Source organism: Hemitrygon akajei, chromosome 22, assembly GCF_048418815.1.
Source record: "Hemitrygon akajei chromosome 22, sHemAka1.3, whole genome shotgun sequence".
NCBI lineage: Eukaryota > Metazoa > Chordata > Chondrichthyes > Myliobatiformes > Dasyatidae > Hemitrygon > Hemitrygon akajei.
The window spans coordinates 59,427,388-59,446,161 of NC_133145.1; the positions used below are offsets into that span (position 1 = coordinate 59,427,388).

At 40.2% G+C, this 18,774-nt stretch overlaps 1 protein-coding gene across 1 annotated transcript in view; it reads right to left on the reverse strand.

Annotated features, from left to right (window-relative positions):
* Positions 1 to 18,774, reverse strand: part of pitpnc1a (phosphatidylinositol transfer protein cytoplasmic 1a) — a 287,674-nt gene that overhangs the window by 114,967 nt on the left and 153,933 nt on the right. The gene's annotated exons all lie outside the window — the stretch shown is intronic.

An 18,774-nucleotide genomic window follows, 5' to 3' on the forward strand; every position in this document is an offset into this window, starting at 1 on the left:
CAGTATGACTCAGGAGGGTGCAGGATGCTACAGGGAACACCAGCAATAGACAGAGAGATTGCTTTTTTAAAGGGGCAGTGAGGCAGCGACTGGGAGGAGGAGAGAGCAACTGGGGAATGATAATGTCAGGGATTCAGAGAGCTGATGACCCAGCCACGGATTATGCAGAACATAAATATCAAGCATAAGAGGAATATTCAGGGATGGATAATCCAGGGAGAGATGACCTGAAAATGCTGAAGGAAGGCCTGAGCTCAGCCCACCTGGAATTTTAAATTTGGGGATGGCAGTGTGATTGACCGTCTCTGTGAAAGTATCATGGGCCAGTGAGATAGACCAGAGGAGGGGGAAGAGTTTGTAAAGTGGCTGTAGTGAACGTACAGTAGCAACTATGACGTCTCTCTGGTGACTTTGTTTACATTATAACAGCTTCTATATCAACATCACCGTGTATTCTAATTTCTCATTTAGAATACTGGAATGTTATTATTATTGGATTCTAATTGATTTTGTTTAAAGTATCCATTAAGTTACCTCTGCTTGTTGCATGTGCACTTAGTTTTCATCAGATGTGCTTTCAATATCTAAGAGCAATGTTAAGGCTGTGAACGAGATGCCTGCTGACCAAATTAGAGACATATCTCATTGGAAGATACAATTTCTTAGCAATTCGGGTCATTGTATAAACCTTTGTGTAATTATTGTGTTTCATGCAGATTAAAGATAAAGTTTTGTTTTATTTCTCACACGTAGAATACATCAGAACATACAGTGAAATGCATCATTCGTATCAATAACCAATAGAGTCTGAGGACGAACTGGGAGAAACGTGTTGCTATGCTTCTGGTGAAAACATATTGTGAGTGCCGGCTACCTGTCTTTTGATTGATCTGCTACAGAGAGGGAAAGGTCTGCCATTGGGCACAGGGAGTGATCCCAGGTTTTCTGCATTTTGGATGTGGACTTGGACTATAGACTTTTATCAGTCTTATAATTTTTTATATTCTGTGTTTTTCACCCTATCCTTCTTGTTTCTTTTCTGCAGGGATAGGGATTTGGGGGCTGATGTGCCTGTTCCACTTTGTTCGTTTTTTGTGCGAGAGGAGAGATTTGGGGGGACGATATGCTTGTTCCATTTGTGTTAGTTTTTTTGTGTGGGGAGGAAGATTAGGGGGTCAATGTTGCTGTTCCGTTTTGTTCATTTTTTGTGTGGGGAGGGGGGATTTGGGGGTTGATTGAGCACTGCTGTTCTTTTCTTTCTTGGTTTCGTGGCTACCTGGAGAAGAAGAATTTCAGAGTTGTATACTTTGATAATAAATGAACCTTTGAACCTTAGCTTACTAAACCATGAGTTTTTGGAATGTGGGAGGAAACTGGAGCCCCTGGAGGAAATCCATGCAGTCATGAGGAAAACATAAAAACTCCATACAGACAGCGTGGAAATTGAACCCCGGTCACTGGTGCTGTAAAGTGTTACACTAACTATTGCACTACTGTGCTACTCTCATGTATTTTTGTTATCTTCCTGTTGGGAATCCATAGTTATTTATTTCTCACCAAATAGCCGGTTATCCTTCAGTCAACTTTTTGTGCAATGATATTAGTTATTAAGATTTTTATCCAATATAAATTATATCCCTTTTCTTCTGAAGGTGGTGATTCAGAGTACTGGAGATCCAGAAGCTTGATGTACGGTATTCAGCCCTCACATACTACATTTACAACCCCGTAATAAATGTTACTGAGTATTCCCTGTGCAGAGTTTATTCAAGAAATTTCAAGGACCAAAGACACCTTCTGTGAAATAGTTATCGAAGGAAACTGATGGTGATAAGGAAATAGAATTAAAATTTAAAGAGAGGAAATCAACAGAAGGAGAAAATGGATTTCCACCAGTAACTTTTGGTAGTTTTAAAAATGAATTTGATAATCATTAATAATCTCAGTAATCAGATTTTCTTCACTGTCAACTGTCCATTAGCTACCTGAAGTTACACCCCATAGAAAGCAGCCTGACACAGACTAACCTGCTCTGAATAGAGAGCTCTCTTTCTTCAAAGTAATTTCATTATTCTCACTCATTCTCTCTTCCTTACTTCACCTTCTTGAAATCATTCCCTTTATTGTCCTGATCTCCATTCCACAACTTCTAGAGCTAACTGAAAATTGGTTCCTGGTCCCTCTATGATTAGAAAAGCTTCATTATTCACACTATCAAAACCTTCCATGATTTTGAACACTTCTATTAAATCTTTTCTTAATCTTTCCAGCTCTACAGAGAGCTAAGCTGTAGAGAACAAGTGGCAGCTGCAAAGAGAGACACTGATCAACCAGAATACCCAATCACTAACTACAGCCACTGCACTCATGCCCACACTGCAGCAGAGTATGTGGATCCCAGACTGGCCTCTACAGCCACTTGAGGACACACCCATAAAGACAATCCCTCGACTTGAGTGATCACACTAACCTAACATCTCATTGAAATCTTTGCATCCCCTCCAAAGCCTTGATATCAAACCTAAAAGGTGGACAAAATACTCATAGTGAAGTCCAATTTGGGTTTCAGTTTTGAAAAGCTTTAACTCCTGATAGTTCTGTCAATAAAACAGTGGATTCCATAAGTTTCCTTAACTCCCTTTTCAATGTTCCGAAATCCTCAAGATTGATGAAAACCTACCCTCATACCTCTGATAAAGTTCTACCATTTGATTTATATTTCCTTTCCTCAGTCTCCATTTGCACTTCCTGCAATAAGTTTCACCTGCGATATATCTGGCTAAATTCAGTAGGTCCCTTGACGTTTATTGTGTGAAATTTTGCCAGTACAAAATTCCAACTGATCAATGTTTCATAAAGAGCCATCCACCTCCCCAGTAACACCCCAATCCTAGAGAATATCACTCAGGTCTTAAAAACATTTGTTCATCACTTCCCTTCTCTCTTTTCACATTCATTATCTGGCTCCCTTCTTACCCATTCACTTCTTCTGTCCTGACCAGCTCCTCCCTCTAGTGACCCACCCCCTTGCCTTTCTCCATTGGTCACTGTTCTCTCTTATCGGATTCCTTCTTCTTCAGCTCTTTACCTCTTCCACCTATCACCTGCCAGCTCCTTACTTCTTCCTCCCCTCACTCACCCATCACCAGTTAGCTTGTACTCCCCTTCCCCCCACCTTGTTATTTTGGCTTTTTCCCCTTTCCTTTCCAGTCCTGATGTTAGGCCTCGGCTCAAAACGTCAACTGTTTATTTGCCTCCATAAATGCTGCCTGACTTGCTAAGTTTCTCCAGCACTTTGTGTTGTTCATCATTACTGTTTGCTTTCTATTCCAAGTCTCTTATACCTTTATTACTTTTTATCCATATAAGGATAGAACCTCTAAAGTTCATGGCTGCTGTGCCAATGAACCAAATTGAAAAACATGTGAATGAGCTTCCTGGATAGCAATTATCAGATAGTGAGGAGGGTCAAACTCTATCAACAATGAGGTGAATGGCCTACAGAAAGAGTTCTTGTTAAGTTGTGCCATTTTGCCACCAAAGCTCCCCTGATTATGCATAGATTAATTACTAAAACGAGCATATAAATTTACAGATGAGGTTCTGTTATCAGAAATGATGACAAAGCAATTTACTAATTAATCTCCTTGAACTTTAATTACTATATTTAATACCTTTTATCCAGAATATATCTCACAAAACGGTCTGTCGTCAGTTTTGATAAGAAAGCCATTAAACATTTACAAAGTCATTTAGTGTTATCCATTACTTTATCTGTTTCACTGCATATCTTGTCTCTGCAGAGAGCACCATAAAATTCAAAAGTTAATTCATTGTGAAGGTCAGCATATTTCTTTCCAATAAAATTAATTCTTCCTCATAACACAGAAGTGTTATTGAGAGCAATTTAATCTTAAGTACAAAATGGACCTTTCATATAAGCTGATACAGAGATTGTTGAGGTAAAAGGATCAACTTTGTCCTTTCAAAGTGCAAAAGGGTTTTTAATGATGCATTGTTAACAGTTATAAAGTTTAAATATTAAATAAAAGACAAAGTTAACAGATAACGGCTTTAGTTGAATTTGCTAACTTGTGAATTTTGTAGTGTTTACCAAGATTTTCAAGATTCAAGATTCAAAAACTTTATTGTCATTCTAACCGTACATCAGCTCTGCAGGGCAGAATGAGACAGCGTTGATGATTTAGACAGGATTTTAAAAACTGGGCATTCCCTTTATAAAATCTGGCACGAATTATAAGAGGGAAAAGGTTAAGTTGTTTATCAGGTTTATCAGTAGCTTGAGTACCTTTCACAATCACCACATTACAGGAAAGATGAACGTACTGAAAAGGGCGTAGAAGAGATTTACAATGATTTTGCCAGGAACAGAAACATTGAACTATGAATTAAATATGGACAAACTAAATATTGTTTTCTTTGGTATACAGGAAGTTATAGGAAATATAAAATTAAGTGCCTAAAACTATGATGATTTTAGATTAAGTAAACAGGAGCAGGGACATTGGTGTAATGTAATTGGAGGACAGGTGAGAGAGGAGATGAGGGAGCTTTTTTCAATCAGAGCATCTAAAACTCTGCTGTAAGGATGGTAGAGGCAGAAACCCTTTTCACCTTGAATAATTATTGGGATGTGTAACTTAAAAGCCATGACCTGAAGGCCAGGGCATAGTTCTACAATCTGGGCCATGCTCTCTTCTCAATACTGCCATCAGGCAGGAGGTGGTACAGGAGGCTGAAGAGCCACAACTTCAACAACAGCTTCTTCCCCACTGCCATCAGGTTCTTGAACCAACCTGAAATACACTAACATTACCTCAGATTACATTTTTACTCTCCCTCTCAACTTGCACTAATGTTTATATTGTCATGTATGCATAATTTATATTTATTTACCTTTATGTTAGCTTGTTTGTCATGCTTACAATGTACTGTGCTGCTGCAGCAAAGAGTTGATTTTCATGGCATGCATACTCTGTATGGGGTGTCCAGGGAGGGGTAACACCTCTGGTGAAGGGGCTTGTCATGTCCATTTCGGGGCAGCTCATTCACCTTTGGTCCCCACCAGACACTCAGCTCTCACCTGTGGCCCCAAGTAACTGTTTGCATGCGACAGTGGCCACACCCCGGTACACCACTTCAACAAGCGAGCTGAAGCAGGTGAGGGTAACCAGCAGTCTCATAGCTTGGGGAGACAGGAACATGCCTGTCCTAGTATGCAAAGTCCGCTCCAGCGGACTGGGCGGATCTACAGTGAGATCAAATGGCTAGGAAGGTGGTACTGCAATGCTCCATGGTGAGTGAAGGTCATGACAAGGCACAGAAGATGTCATGGTCATACACTGCAACCAAGGAAGACCCCAGTTTATGATGCTTATTTGCACACTGGACCCAGACTTCTGAGGCCCAGAGAGTGGAACTGCCCCAGTGTAATGGCTTTTCCACTTTAAAATCCCTCCCACATAGGTCTCCTGGCATTTTTGGACACAATGGACAACCATCATACCCTGTATGCCCATGACAACAATAAGCTTGAACAAACTTGAACTGTGCTTGAAGAAAGAATTAAATGGGGCAGCTTTCTTTGACCAGCACAGTCACAAAGGATCAAGTGGCTTCTTACTGTGTGATAAATTTTCTATTTCTTTCCAAAGGGTTTTCTGTCACATATGTCGCAGACAGTCAGGCTGTTGGGGTACAGACAGAAAGAAAACCAAATACTTCGTATAGGTAAAGAAGGACAATTAGAGGAAGTTCCTTTGGAAATCCTCATGAGTCTTCAATCATAAAAATGATCTTGAAGCATTGAGCATTGGAGGTCAGCAAGTTGGATAGTTATTTGTCTCTTTGGTAATAAAGGCAAAGCAAAAGAATAATGGATATTATTTTCTTCAAAAATTCCTCAATGATTAGGAAAATACTGATGAATGGCCAAGGGTATAATTCTGTGGGCAGTAAACTTCAGAGAAAAGAAAATGCACTTTTAAATTCATACAGCCTACACAACACTTCAGTTAGATTTGAGTTGATCAGGATTTTAACTCAATCATTTGGTTTCATCTCCATAAGATCATAAGATATAGGAGCAGAATTAGGCCATTTGGCCCATTGAGTCTGCTCCACTATTTCATCATGGCTGATCTAATTTTCCTCTCTGCCCCAATCTCCCGCCTTCTCTCTGTATCCCTTCATGCCCTGACCAATCAAGAATCTATCAACTTCTGCCTTAAATACACATCCAGACTTGGCCTCCCATATAACAGTTTAATAATTCACTCTTACCATCCCAAGGTATTGCTGCATAAGCCATTTGACAACAAAACAAACTGGAATTCGGTATCATGAACATTGATCTCCACAACAACAGTGACATTGCATATATCCTCTGACACCACCATCCCCACTTAAAACATGCTGTTTTCTTACTCGTCCAGTTTTGATGCAAGATTGTCAAAATATTAATTCTGTCTCACTTCCCACAGTTGCTGCATACTTTGCTGCCAATTCCAGCATTTCAGTTTTTCGACATTCCCGTACAACATGGTAGGAGGAGATAAACTACGCTGGTTCACAGGGCGATCACATTTCCTCATTAATTCTCCAAACATTCCCATCAAGTCCACCACTCACATTACACTTGGGGCAACTTTCTTTCATACAAAATATCGAATATTTCAGGGTTCCGCTGTTTCAGATGCAACAGAGTGCAAAGGGTTAAAGGAGGGGTGGCATCGCTAGTCAGGGAAAATTTTACAGCAGTGCTCTGTTAGGACAGACTGGAGAGCTCATCCAGTGTGGCTTTATAGGTGGAACTGAGAAATGAGAGGGGGATGACCATGTTAATGGGGCTATAATACAGACCACCCAGCAGTTCAAGGGATTTAGAGGAACTAATTTGCAGAGCGATCACAGAGTGTTGCAAGAAACATAAGGTTGTTATTTGTAGGTGAGTTTTAACTTTGCACATATTGACTGGGTCACCCATACGGTAAAAGAAGAGATGGGAGAAAGTTTATCAAATGCGTCAGGAAAGTTTCCGTAATCAGTACGTAGAAGTCCCAGCGAGAGAGTGTGCAATACTTGATCTGATATTCGGAAATGAGACAGAGCAGGCAAAAGAAGTTTGTGTAGGGGAACACTTTGCACCTAGTGATCACAATGACATCAAAGTAAATGTACAGAACTCACCTCATAAGTTTATTTATTTCATTTGATTTATTTTATTATATTGAGGTCCTAGTATAATTTCTAGGGGAATAATGTTGGGAAATAAAGATCCATATTTCTACGGTCCTTTGTGAAAAGTGCCCCTTGGACAGCCCAATTCTAATCATTCCATCTTATAAAGTCATTGTTCGAGTTGTCTCAATCGCAAATGATGCACTGAATTCTGAGATTACTACAGAGGATTGCTGAAATGTTATTGATTATATATAAAATTAGACAGGCTGTAAAGGGCTGGTGAGCTCTTGGAACTGAAAAATTTGCTCAAGAATCAGAATAAGGTTTATTATCACTGGCATGTGATGTGAAATTTGTTAATCAAATGCATACAGCCTCACTGTGGACTTTCTCCTTTGCTTAATTGATTGTATTATATCATTTCAGCTGGAATTTTACTTAGTTTCCTTTCTCCAGGCATTGATCTCTTCTGCTCCAAATCATACATTTACTCTTCATGAATACAAAATAAACCTGAATTCTCCTACCCTTGTTTACAATTACCTCACTCTCAAACTATTTCTTCACTCACATATATTCAATCGGTCACAGCTTGTTCTGACAGGTGTCACTAATATGAAACTCTACTTTTCTCTTCACAAGTCCAACGTAATTTGCTAATAATAACAAGATTTTTGGTTTTATTTAATTTTCTCTCAAAGGTCCTTCAATGTGCCTTTCCCTCTTCATTTTTGCTATATTACCTTCAATCCCATGACCTATACCTTTCAGTCAGGTTGTCATTTTTCCAGCAATAACAAAATGTCTCTAACTATAGTGTATTACCTCTCTGTGGTGAACTACATATACCTGTCTGGGCTGCTCCTGTGGCTCCTCCCACTGACCCCTGCTGACTGCTCCTGTGGCTCCTCCCACAGACCCCTGTATAAAGGCGACTGAGGCCTGTTGCCCAGCCTCATTCCCCAGGATGTAGTGTTGTTCATTCTTCCAGTCAATAAAAGCCGATACCTCGCTTCCTACGTCTCAGAGTGAGTTATTGATGGTGCATCACTCTCCTCAACCACTTTTATAGTTGTGGTGTAGAATGATTCTCTTATTCCTCCTGTAATGGTCCTCCACTGTTCATGAGTTCATTTGATTCTCCTTTTACACACCCAACAGGAGGTCAAGCATGACGACAAAAATCTGTCACTGCACTTCCACCACCTCACCAGTGGAAGTTCTCCATGAATCCATTGTTTGTCCTTCTTTCTCATCTCGCTGTTATCTCGATGTCATTCTAATGTCTCAAGATCAGATAGTTCCTTTGCATGTGGATCTCAACAGATCAGTCTAGAGGTTGTCAGCCCTGACACAAATTCTGAACTTGTGTTACACCTCTAGGCTGACACACAAAGTTTGCAACCTTAGCATCCTGTTTGGCAGTAACATGATTTCAATGCCCATTTTGTTTCTATCACAATAATTCTTTCTTTCACATCCATAATAGGGACACCAATACCTATTCCTATCACAGCCAACTTGCTGTTGAAGCTGTCATTTGAGCTTTGGACAACTCTCCACTTATTTGGTTCAACATTCTCTGAGCCACCCTCTCATCCTCCAATCTGAAAAGCCTATTTACACAGTCATGTTAAGTCATCAGCGGGGAAGTAACCTAAAGTATCATAAACACATCCAAAAGATGCCTGCAAATATTCCTGGTAAACTCTGGGAAAACAAGAATTTATTTGGTCCAAGCTAGACTTAAAAAAAGAGCAATTTTTTTGTTGTTGCTTCAAAATGACACCAGTGAACAACACAACAACGGTGATGAGGACAAGAGTGGAGGGTGAATGGGCGTTTGGCGCTATCTGCCTGCGTTTGACTGTTCTTTCTCTTCCTCATGCTAGCTGCTGTTGCAGAAAAGTGCAGAAATCTTTAGTTCCACATTGCACGGATTGATTAGTGAAGCTCGTAGCCGTGGACTCATTTTGGGGACTTACTTTAAACAAATTTGGCAGGGGTTGGGAACCGGAGTGATCGTGCTGAAGATGAGGCAGTTGGTTTACAAGCAAAGTCAATGTGTAGTGAGACTCCTAGCAAGGAGAGGCTGATGACAGGGCAAAATTACAGTCAACAGGATGAATTGCAATGAAAATGGCTTGGCTCTATTGGTAAAAAATTAAATTAAATCATTAGGAAGAGGTGACATAGGGTCAGAAAGTGTTGAATTGTTGTGGGTAGAGCTAAGGAACTGCAAAGGTAAAAAGACCCTGATCGGAGCTGTATACAGACCTTGAAACAGTAGTAAGGATGCAGTCTACAAATTACAGTGGGAGTTAGAAAAAGCAGGCCAAGAGAGCAATGTTACAACAGTCATGGGGGATTTCAATATTCAGGTAGATTGGGAAAATCAGGTTGGCGCTGGATCCCAAGAAGAGGAATTTCTGGAATGCTTACAAGATGGCTTTTTAGAGCAGCTTGTGATTGAGCTCAATAGGGGATTAGCTATTCTGAATTGGGTGTTGTGCAATGAACCAAAATTGATTAGAGAGCTTAAAGTAAAAGGACCCTTACGGGTCTATAATAAGATGGAATTCGCACTGCAATCTGAGAAGAAGCTAAAGTCAGATGTAGCAGTATTATAGTGGAGTAAAGGGAATTATGGAGGCATGAGAGAGGAGTTGACCAGAATTGATTGGAAAAGAACACTGGCAGCGATGCAATGGGTGGAATTTCTGGAAGCTATTCAGAAGGCACAGGATATGTACATCCCAAAGAGGAAGAAGTATTCTTAAGGAAAGATGACACAACCATGGATAACAACAGAAGTCAGAGCCATCATAAAAACCAAAAAGAGAAGACATATAACAGAGCAAAAATTAGTGAGGAGTTAGATGTTGGGAAGTTTTTAAAAACCAATAGAAGACAACTAAAAAAGTCATTAAGAAAGTAAGTCATTAAGAAAGAAAGTCACCTCATTATAGGAAGGATGTGGAAGCTATGGAGAGGGTGCAGAGGAGATTTACCAGGATGTTGCCTGGTTTGGAGAATAAGTCATATGAAGCAAGGTTAGCAGAGCTGGGACTTTTCTCTTTGGAGCGTAGAAAAATGAGAGGGGACTTGATAGAGATTTACAAGATTATGAGAGGTAGAGATAGGGTGGATAGTCAGTACCTGTTTCCCAGGGCACCAATAGCAAACACCAGAGGGCATATGTACAAAATTAAGGGAGGGAAGTTTAGGGGAGACATCAGGGGTAAGTTTTTTTTTACACAGAGGGTTGTGAGTGCCTGGAATGACTTGCCAGGGATGGTGGTGGAGGTTAAAACATTAGGGGTATTTAAAAGCCTCTTGGACAGGCACATGGATGAAAGAAAAATGGAGGGTTATGGGGTAGTGTGGGTTTAGTACTTTTTTTTTAAGGATTATATGGGTCGGCACAACATGGAGGGCTGAAGGGCCTGTACTGTGCTGTAGTGTTCTATGGTTCTATGGTAAGCTCGCTAATAATATTAAAGAGGATACCAAAAGTTTCTTCAGATACATAAAGTGCCCACTGCTCTACTCTCCATACACACATGACTGTGTGGCTAGGCATAGCTCAAATATCATCTACAAATTTGCTGATGATACCACTGTTGGTAGAATCTCAGGTGGTGATGAGAGGGCGTACAGGAGTGAGATATGCCAACTAGTGGAATGGTGCCGCGGCAACAACCTGGCACTCAACGTCAGTAAGATGAAAGAGCTGATTGTAGACTTCCGGAAGGGTAAGATGAAGGAACACATACCAATCCTCATAGAGGGATCAGAAGTGGAGAGAGTGAGTAGCTTCAAGTTCCTGGGTGTCAAGATCTCTGAGGATCTAACCTGGTCCCAACATATTGATGTACTCATAAAGAAGGCAAGACAGTGGATATACTTCAGTAGGAGCTTGAAGAGATTTGGCATGTCAACAAATACACTCAAAAGCTGCAGAAGGTTGTAAATCTAGTCAGCTCCACCTTGGGCACAAGCCTACAAAGTACCCAGGACATCTTCAAGGACCGGTGTCTCAGAAAGGCAGAGTCCATTATTAAGGATCTCCAGCACCCAGGGCGTGCCCTTTTCTCACTGATACCATCAGGTAGGGGATACAGAAGCCTGAAGGCACACACTCAGTGATTCAGGAACAGCTTCTTTCCCCTCTGCCATCTGATTCCTGAATGGACATTGAAGCTTTGGGCACTACCTCACTTTATTAATATACAGTATTTCTGTTTTTACACATTTAATAAAATCTATTCAATATACATAACTGATTTACTTGTTTATTTATTGTTTTATTTTTATTTTTTTCCTCTCTCTTTTAGATTATGTATTGCATTGAACTGCTGCTGCTAAGTTAACAAATTTCATGTCACATGCCGTGATAATAAACCTGATTCTGATTCTTTAACACCTTGTTATTAGCTCTGCTCCAAGCCAGCATCCATTTATTGCCCTCTTCCCATTAAGTGACAGTTGATAATTTAAGGCTCTTTGTTCTCAAACAGCAATGAGCTCGAATCTCTTCAGGCAGGCATCAACCCCAACATTCACAAACTTGCATGTTATAGCCAACCAAAGAACTTCTCACAAATAACTTCTTTTTGGAAATAATCTCCAGTCCAGCAGATAACCCTAAGAATCATTGTGTCTTCCTTAAAACATTGATCAAGCCCAGCATGTCAAACTCACAAAATGGAAGTACAGTGTCTTCACAAAATGGCAGCCTCCATCCTTTTCTGGTTGGCTACCGGTGACTAGTGGTGTGCCACAGGGGTCTGTGTTGGACTGCTTCTTTCCACCTTACTGTATATGAAGGAATTAATGGCATTGTTGCAAAGATTGTGGATGATATGAGCATAGGTGGAGGGTGATGCACCATCAATAACTCTCTGAGACGTGAGGCGAGATATAGGCTTTTATTGACTGGAAGAAAGAACAAGCAGCAATTGACCACCATACTACAACCTGGAGACTGAGGGCAGGGCTCAGGCCCCAATTGCCTTTATACCGGGGTCTGTGGGAGGAGCCACAGGAGCAGTCAGCGGGGGGGGGGGGGGGCGTGTCCAGACAGGTATATGTAGTTCACCACAGAGGGGCAAGTAGTTTTGAGGAAGTAGACTACAGAAGGACTTGGGCAGATTATGAGAATGGGCAAAGAAGTAGCAGAAAGAATACAGTGTCGGGAAGTGTATGGTCATGCACTTTGGTAGAAGAATTAAAAGGGTAGACTAAATTGAGAGAAAATTCAAAAATCTGAGGCACAAAAGGGACTTGGGGGTCCTTGCACAGGATTCCCTGAAGGTTAATTTGCAGTGTGAGTTTGTGGTGAGGAAGGCAAATCACTGCCTGGTGTGGGGGTGGGGGGTGCTACTGCACAGGACCGAAGGAAGCTGCAGAGTTTAGTCGGCTCCACCTTGGGTACTAGCCTACAAAGTACCCAGGACACCTCTCAGAAAGACAGCGTCCATTATTAAGGACCTCCAGCACCCAGGGCATGCCCTTTACTCGCTGTTACCATCAGGTAGGAGGTACAGAAGCCTGAATGCACACACTCAGCGATTCAGGAACAGCTGCTTCCCCTCCACCATCCAATTCCTAAACGAACATTGAACCCTTGAACACCACCTCACTTTTTTAATGTATATTATTTGTTTTTTGCACAATTTTTAATCTATTCAATATACGTATACTGTAACTGATTTACTTATTTATTATTTTTCTTCTTCTGTATTATGTCTTGCATTGAACTGCTGCTGCTAAGTTAACAAATTTCCCAACACACGCTGGTGATAATAAACCTGATTTTGAATTCAGAATTCTGAAATGGGGGGGCAGAAATGGTCTGATTCTGCTCCCATGTCTTATGGACTTTGAGATTCATGCAGCATGTAAAAATAGATTCTGGCTACTCTTTCTATTTTGCAGTTTTTGAGCGGTTTGATTGGTGAGGACTGGGGTGCTTTAGCTCTGCGGCCCAAAGTCGGCTAGTGGTGCTAAAATTAACTAAACTGGATACTCCTGGTTTGATGTTGATATTCTATGTATTGCTCGCTCGCTTTTTGCTATTTGTGCAATTTATTCTGTTTTTCCTGCACATTTTGCGTATTTGATGTTTTTTCTAGAAACAGGATCCAATGCGTTTCTTGGTTTCGTGGCTGCCTGTGGGAGGACAGAACTCAGAGTTGTTGGCTGTATGCATACTTTGATGATAAATGTACTTTAAACTTTGAAAATAAATAAACTGTACTGAGAGTCATTTAAATTCTTGTCAATTACTTGATTTTTATATTTTAAAGTAAGAGATCATGAATGCAGTTTATTTAGTTAAAGAACAAACCTGTTTCTCTTAAGGAATTACCAGAATTTTCCTCAAACTATCCTTAAACGTGTTGAACTATCACTCATAGGTAGAACCCTCTTCTGGCGTGCATTCCTTTGATTTGTTCAACAGATAAGGGGGTGGGGGGGGGGGGGTGGAAGAGGAGCTTTTCTTTCTTTTCTGGGACCAAGGATTGCAGAGTCCTCCTAGAGTACCAAAAGAAAATCTTAGGCATCCTATTCAAGCATTATTTTCTCATTTCTGAATGAAAGGCCTCCACAAGATGCCTCTGGAACCTGTCTGGTCCCCTACAGTGTGGAATGCAGTTGATGTCAAAGCTATTCAAGTAAGCCTAATGGATTTACATGGGTTATTACACATTTAAATGGAAGGGCACTGTGCCTTTAAAGAACTGAACGTACCATGAGATATTATTATAACATCCAGTGCTGTTAGTTGTGAATTGACTGCCTTCAATAAAGGACATCTTGTGAATAACTATTTTTTTTGCCTCATTAGCAACAATACCAAAGAGACTGCAGGCTTTGTACCAATGTTACAACTTATTTTAATTATTTAGTGACAGAAACTGGATTGAAAGGTTGTGACCCATGACTTCTGTAATTAATTCAGTGCAATATGCAGAAGGCAGGGAAATCTGAATAATTGAAAATGTTTTCCCCATCCCAGGATATAAATTATTATGTTTAAAAATTCTTTTATGAAAATTTGATCATAAACAAATTAATGCCAGCAGGGTTCTGTAAAGATCAAGGTTTCTGTGAACTGTTAAGTGTACTTAAAACCTTAGTCTTTGGATCAGAAGGCCATTGCTCATTGTAGCTTGAGGTCTTCCTTGGGAGTTGTTTGTGCTGTTATCCTCCTATTTTCAATCCTCCCTGCTGTTTTAGAACACAAAACAGTGTAGCACAGTATAGATCCTTTAGCTCATGATGTTACACTGATGTACTCTAACCTACCAAACTAACCCTTTCTTTCCACGTAGTTCTCCATTTTTCTTTCATCCAAGTACCTAAGTGTCTCTTAGATGCCCCTAATGTATCTCAGCACCCCTGGAGCACATTTCACACACCTGCCACTCTCTGTGTAAAAACCTACCTCTGATGTCCCCTTATACTTTCCTCCAAGCACCTTAAAGTTATGCCCCCTCGTATTACCCATGTCTACCTTGGGAAAAGATCTCTGGCTATCAACTCCTTCTATGCCTCTTCTTATCCTTGCGCACCTCTGTCAAGTCACCTCTCATTCCCCTCTTCAAAGAGAAAAGCCCTAGCTCACACAACCTTTCATCGTAGGATACGCTCTCTAATCCAGGTAGCATCCTGGTAAATCCTCTCTGCACCCTATCAAAAGCTTCCACATCCTTCCTATAATGAAGCAACTGGAAATTAACACAATATTCCAGGTCTGGTCTAAAGAGCTGCAACATTATCGTATGGTTTCTGAACTCAATGACCTGACTTTATATAACAGTTTTCTGCTGTTTCAAACTCCATTGCCCCTTATCTGTCAAGCAAATTGTTGCTGGACACAAAATGCATAGGTTGGGTATTAACATACTGTACTTGAAGGGGAGCAGAACACAGTAATGATATTTTTTAAACAAAAGATTAATTGCACAACTCCTTGTGACTTCCAATATGGCATTAATGTAATATGCAGGATTCACTTAGTGGGACTAAATTACCTGATATCAGCTTCCAGGATTGTGTTTTTCACTTGTAATCACTCTTTTAGTATGTGGAGTGAATTGGTGTAATGAGGTCAGATACAAATTATTAAGCTCCTTCATTCTATAAACAGCACAGCTGAATGTCGTGACAGATTGTTGAACTATTGAGAATTCAAGAGTTCTGGAGTAAATGCAGCAGTGTGATATTAAAACCAAAATCAGATCAGTCATAGTTTCACTAAATGGCGGCTTAAACCTGATTCTAATTCTTACATCAACTTAATTAGCTTCATCACCTCCTTGTGAATATGAAATAAAAATCAAAGCTAGATTACTGCATCTTATGTTAGAAGGTTGATGAATATCATCAGTTCAGTAATGAAACTGACCAGTACTTAACTTACTGCAGGCAAAAATTAATGTTTCAAGTCAATGATCATTCACATTTAGATGAAAAGACTATCAGCCTGGAATGTTAACTCTGGTTTGCTGTTCATGTATGCTTCATGAACTGCTGAATATTTCCAGAATTATCTTCTTTATTTCAAATTTCAATAGATCTTTTTTACTTTTCATTTATTTATATTTGCATTTAAATACTTAGACTGGTCTTGTTTTCCTTTTTTCCAACATTCAAACTAGACACAAATTAATAAAACAATCACCATAAAATTTAACAGCACAGTAAAAGGCCATTCTGCCCAACATGTCCTTGCCAACCAGTGCCTTCCATAAAAATCCATTGCCTGACACTTGGCCCACAGTTGTCTCTGCCTGTGATAAATGCTCACCCAGCATCTGAAATGCTGTCAGTAACCTAATTTCAACTATCCTCCCAGATAGCGAACATAGGACTAAATAGAAATTAGTCCTAATGTTTTTTTTTCCAAAAATCCTGAACTCTGGACAAAGCTAAAAGTAATGGAGGCAGATAGTGGGAAAATTGTTTAAGAATGAGGCAGAGCTGCTGAAAAAATTGTCATGTCATTATGGACCAGGAGATGCACAGGCCAATCACTGCCAGTGTGGGTCGGAGATGTGAACACTGATTCTGTGCTTGTGGAGGATATCAAAAGGCAGAGTGTGAATGAGAAACAGCAGAGGCTGGTGCAGTGAAGAAGATAGTCTTGCTGCAGGGGGAGAGCATGTGTCACATTGATAAATGCAGGGGTGAAACACCAGTGGAGAATACATTGGAAAATAGATATACAAAGGATATTAAGATACCAATAGTACAAGAAGATTAAAGGTTCAAGATTAGCTTTATTTGTCACATGTATATTAAAACATTGAAGCATACAATGAAATGTGTCTTTTGCATCAACGACCAACACCGTCCAAGGATGTGCAGGGGAGGGCAGCTGGCAAGTGTTGCCATGCCTATAACTCACTAACTCTAGCGCGTACATCTTTGGACTGTGGGAGGAAACCAAGGGGAAAATGAGAAAACCCAAGCGGCCACCGGGAGAAGGTACCAATTCCTTCAGACAGCCGAGGAAATTGAGCCCCAGTGTTGATGGTTGGTGTTGTAACGCATTATGCAAACTGCTATGCAGCAGTTGATGTCACAGGAACAAAATTCAAAGCTTAAGTTAGAGTTAAAAATAGCTTAAAATTTATCAGCCTTCATAAAAAGGGCCCATTTTGGGATGGATTAACTGGAAGAAGTATGTTACTGGGACCGGATGGTTTGAGTTAGGACAGACTGGGTAGACTTGAACTTGTTTCCCTTGAGCAGAAGAGGCTGAGAGATAACCTTATGGAAAGTCTCCGTTTTTTTAACCGAGGGTAGGGAAGTTGAAAATTGAGGACAGATTTAAGGTGAGATTGATGCACCATCAATAACTCTCTCTGAGACGTGAAGTCGAGATATCGGCTTTTATTGACTGGAAGAAAGAACAAGCAGTAGTTGACCACCATACTACATCCTGGAGAATGAGGGCCGGGCTCAGGCCTCAATCGCCTTTATACCGGGGTCTGTGGGAGGAGCCACAGGAGCAGTCAGCAGGGGGCGTGTCCAGACAGGTATATGTCGTTCACCACAGAGAGTGAAAAGATTTAGAAGGGATCCAAGGTGAAGCCTTTATTTTTTTACCAAGGGTGATGTGTATATAAGCTGTTACAGGAGGGACAATTCGAAGGTCAGAAAATACTAGGATAGTACATGTTTAAAAAAGGCTGAGTCCAAACATAAGCAAGTGGGATTAGCTCAGTTAGACATCTTCATCAGCATTGAAGAGTTGAGCCAAAGGGCCTATTTTATTAGATACAGCACAGAAGAAGCCCTACTGGCTCAACAAGACATGCCTTCCAGCAACCCACCTATTTGACCCAAGCCTAATCACAGGGCAATTTACAAAGAACAATTACCAACTAAACCAAAACAGCATAATACAAATCAGTAGAGGGCATCATTAAATAGCAGGTGCTCAGGTCTATCACCATGTTGGTTATTTCATTCCAGTTTCTCAGAAATTTACATGACATCAGCCACAGAAGATATAACAGAGAGTATCCTGTGGCTAAACTTAACACCATGAGATTCAGAAACATAGAAACCCTACAGCACAATACAGGCCCATCGGTTCAAGATGCTGTGCCGAACATCTACTTACTTTAGAAATTATCAAGGTTACCCATAGCTCTCTTTTTTTTATTTTGGTCATTTTTTTACTTGGTTATTAAAATTATAGAAACATTTTTTGTCTTACACAAGAAGCTTCTGGATAATGATCCTCATAGACGCATTCATGATTGTTAACATAATGGAAAATAATATCCAGAAATTATTTTGTTAAATTGCAAGAGTACAACCAGTGAAATTGTAGATAATTTTTACCGAAGATAATTTTAGGATTGAGATCAGAAGTTATATCTTTTCCTGTACTTAAAATAGAGCAGTTGAAGAACAACAGAATAGTAAAACTTGGAAACATTTGGATTTTCAATTGAACATTATTATTCTCTATTATGCTGTGGTGTGAAATCAGAAAGCTGTTATTGACTAGATAGCTTTCCCTGTTCAGGCAGCCACTGCTGTTCCCAATACGACTTGACAATACTGAAGGCTATTTATCGTAGAAAATGGAAATAATTACATCAGGGTAGCAAGCAGAAGATGATGGGTGCTGCAGGGGAAACTTTTCTGCTTTCTCCAAGTGAGTAATTTCTTGAATCACATCTTTGAATGGAATAGTCACTTCTCAGAATTGTGGTAGATCACAGTGAGAGAAGACTCATGGCTATTCAGAATGTCATTTCTTCTTAACAAATTCTTTACTGAATCTTCTCTCAAACAAATTCATCTTCATATTAGCTGCTTCCCTGAAAGGAAGTATTAGTTCCCTCATTGTTCTTTTACGTAACACCAAGAATCAAGCTTGCAATGATATGCTGTGCTCCTTCTCAGATGGTCCACAGTTTGTCAGATTGTCATGCCCAAGTGGTTAAGGCAATGGACTATATATGTATTGGGGTTTCACCCTGCAGATTTGAATCCCACCGGCTATGCACTGGCTTCTTAAGGGCAGCATAGTAACGTAGC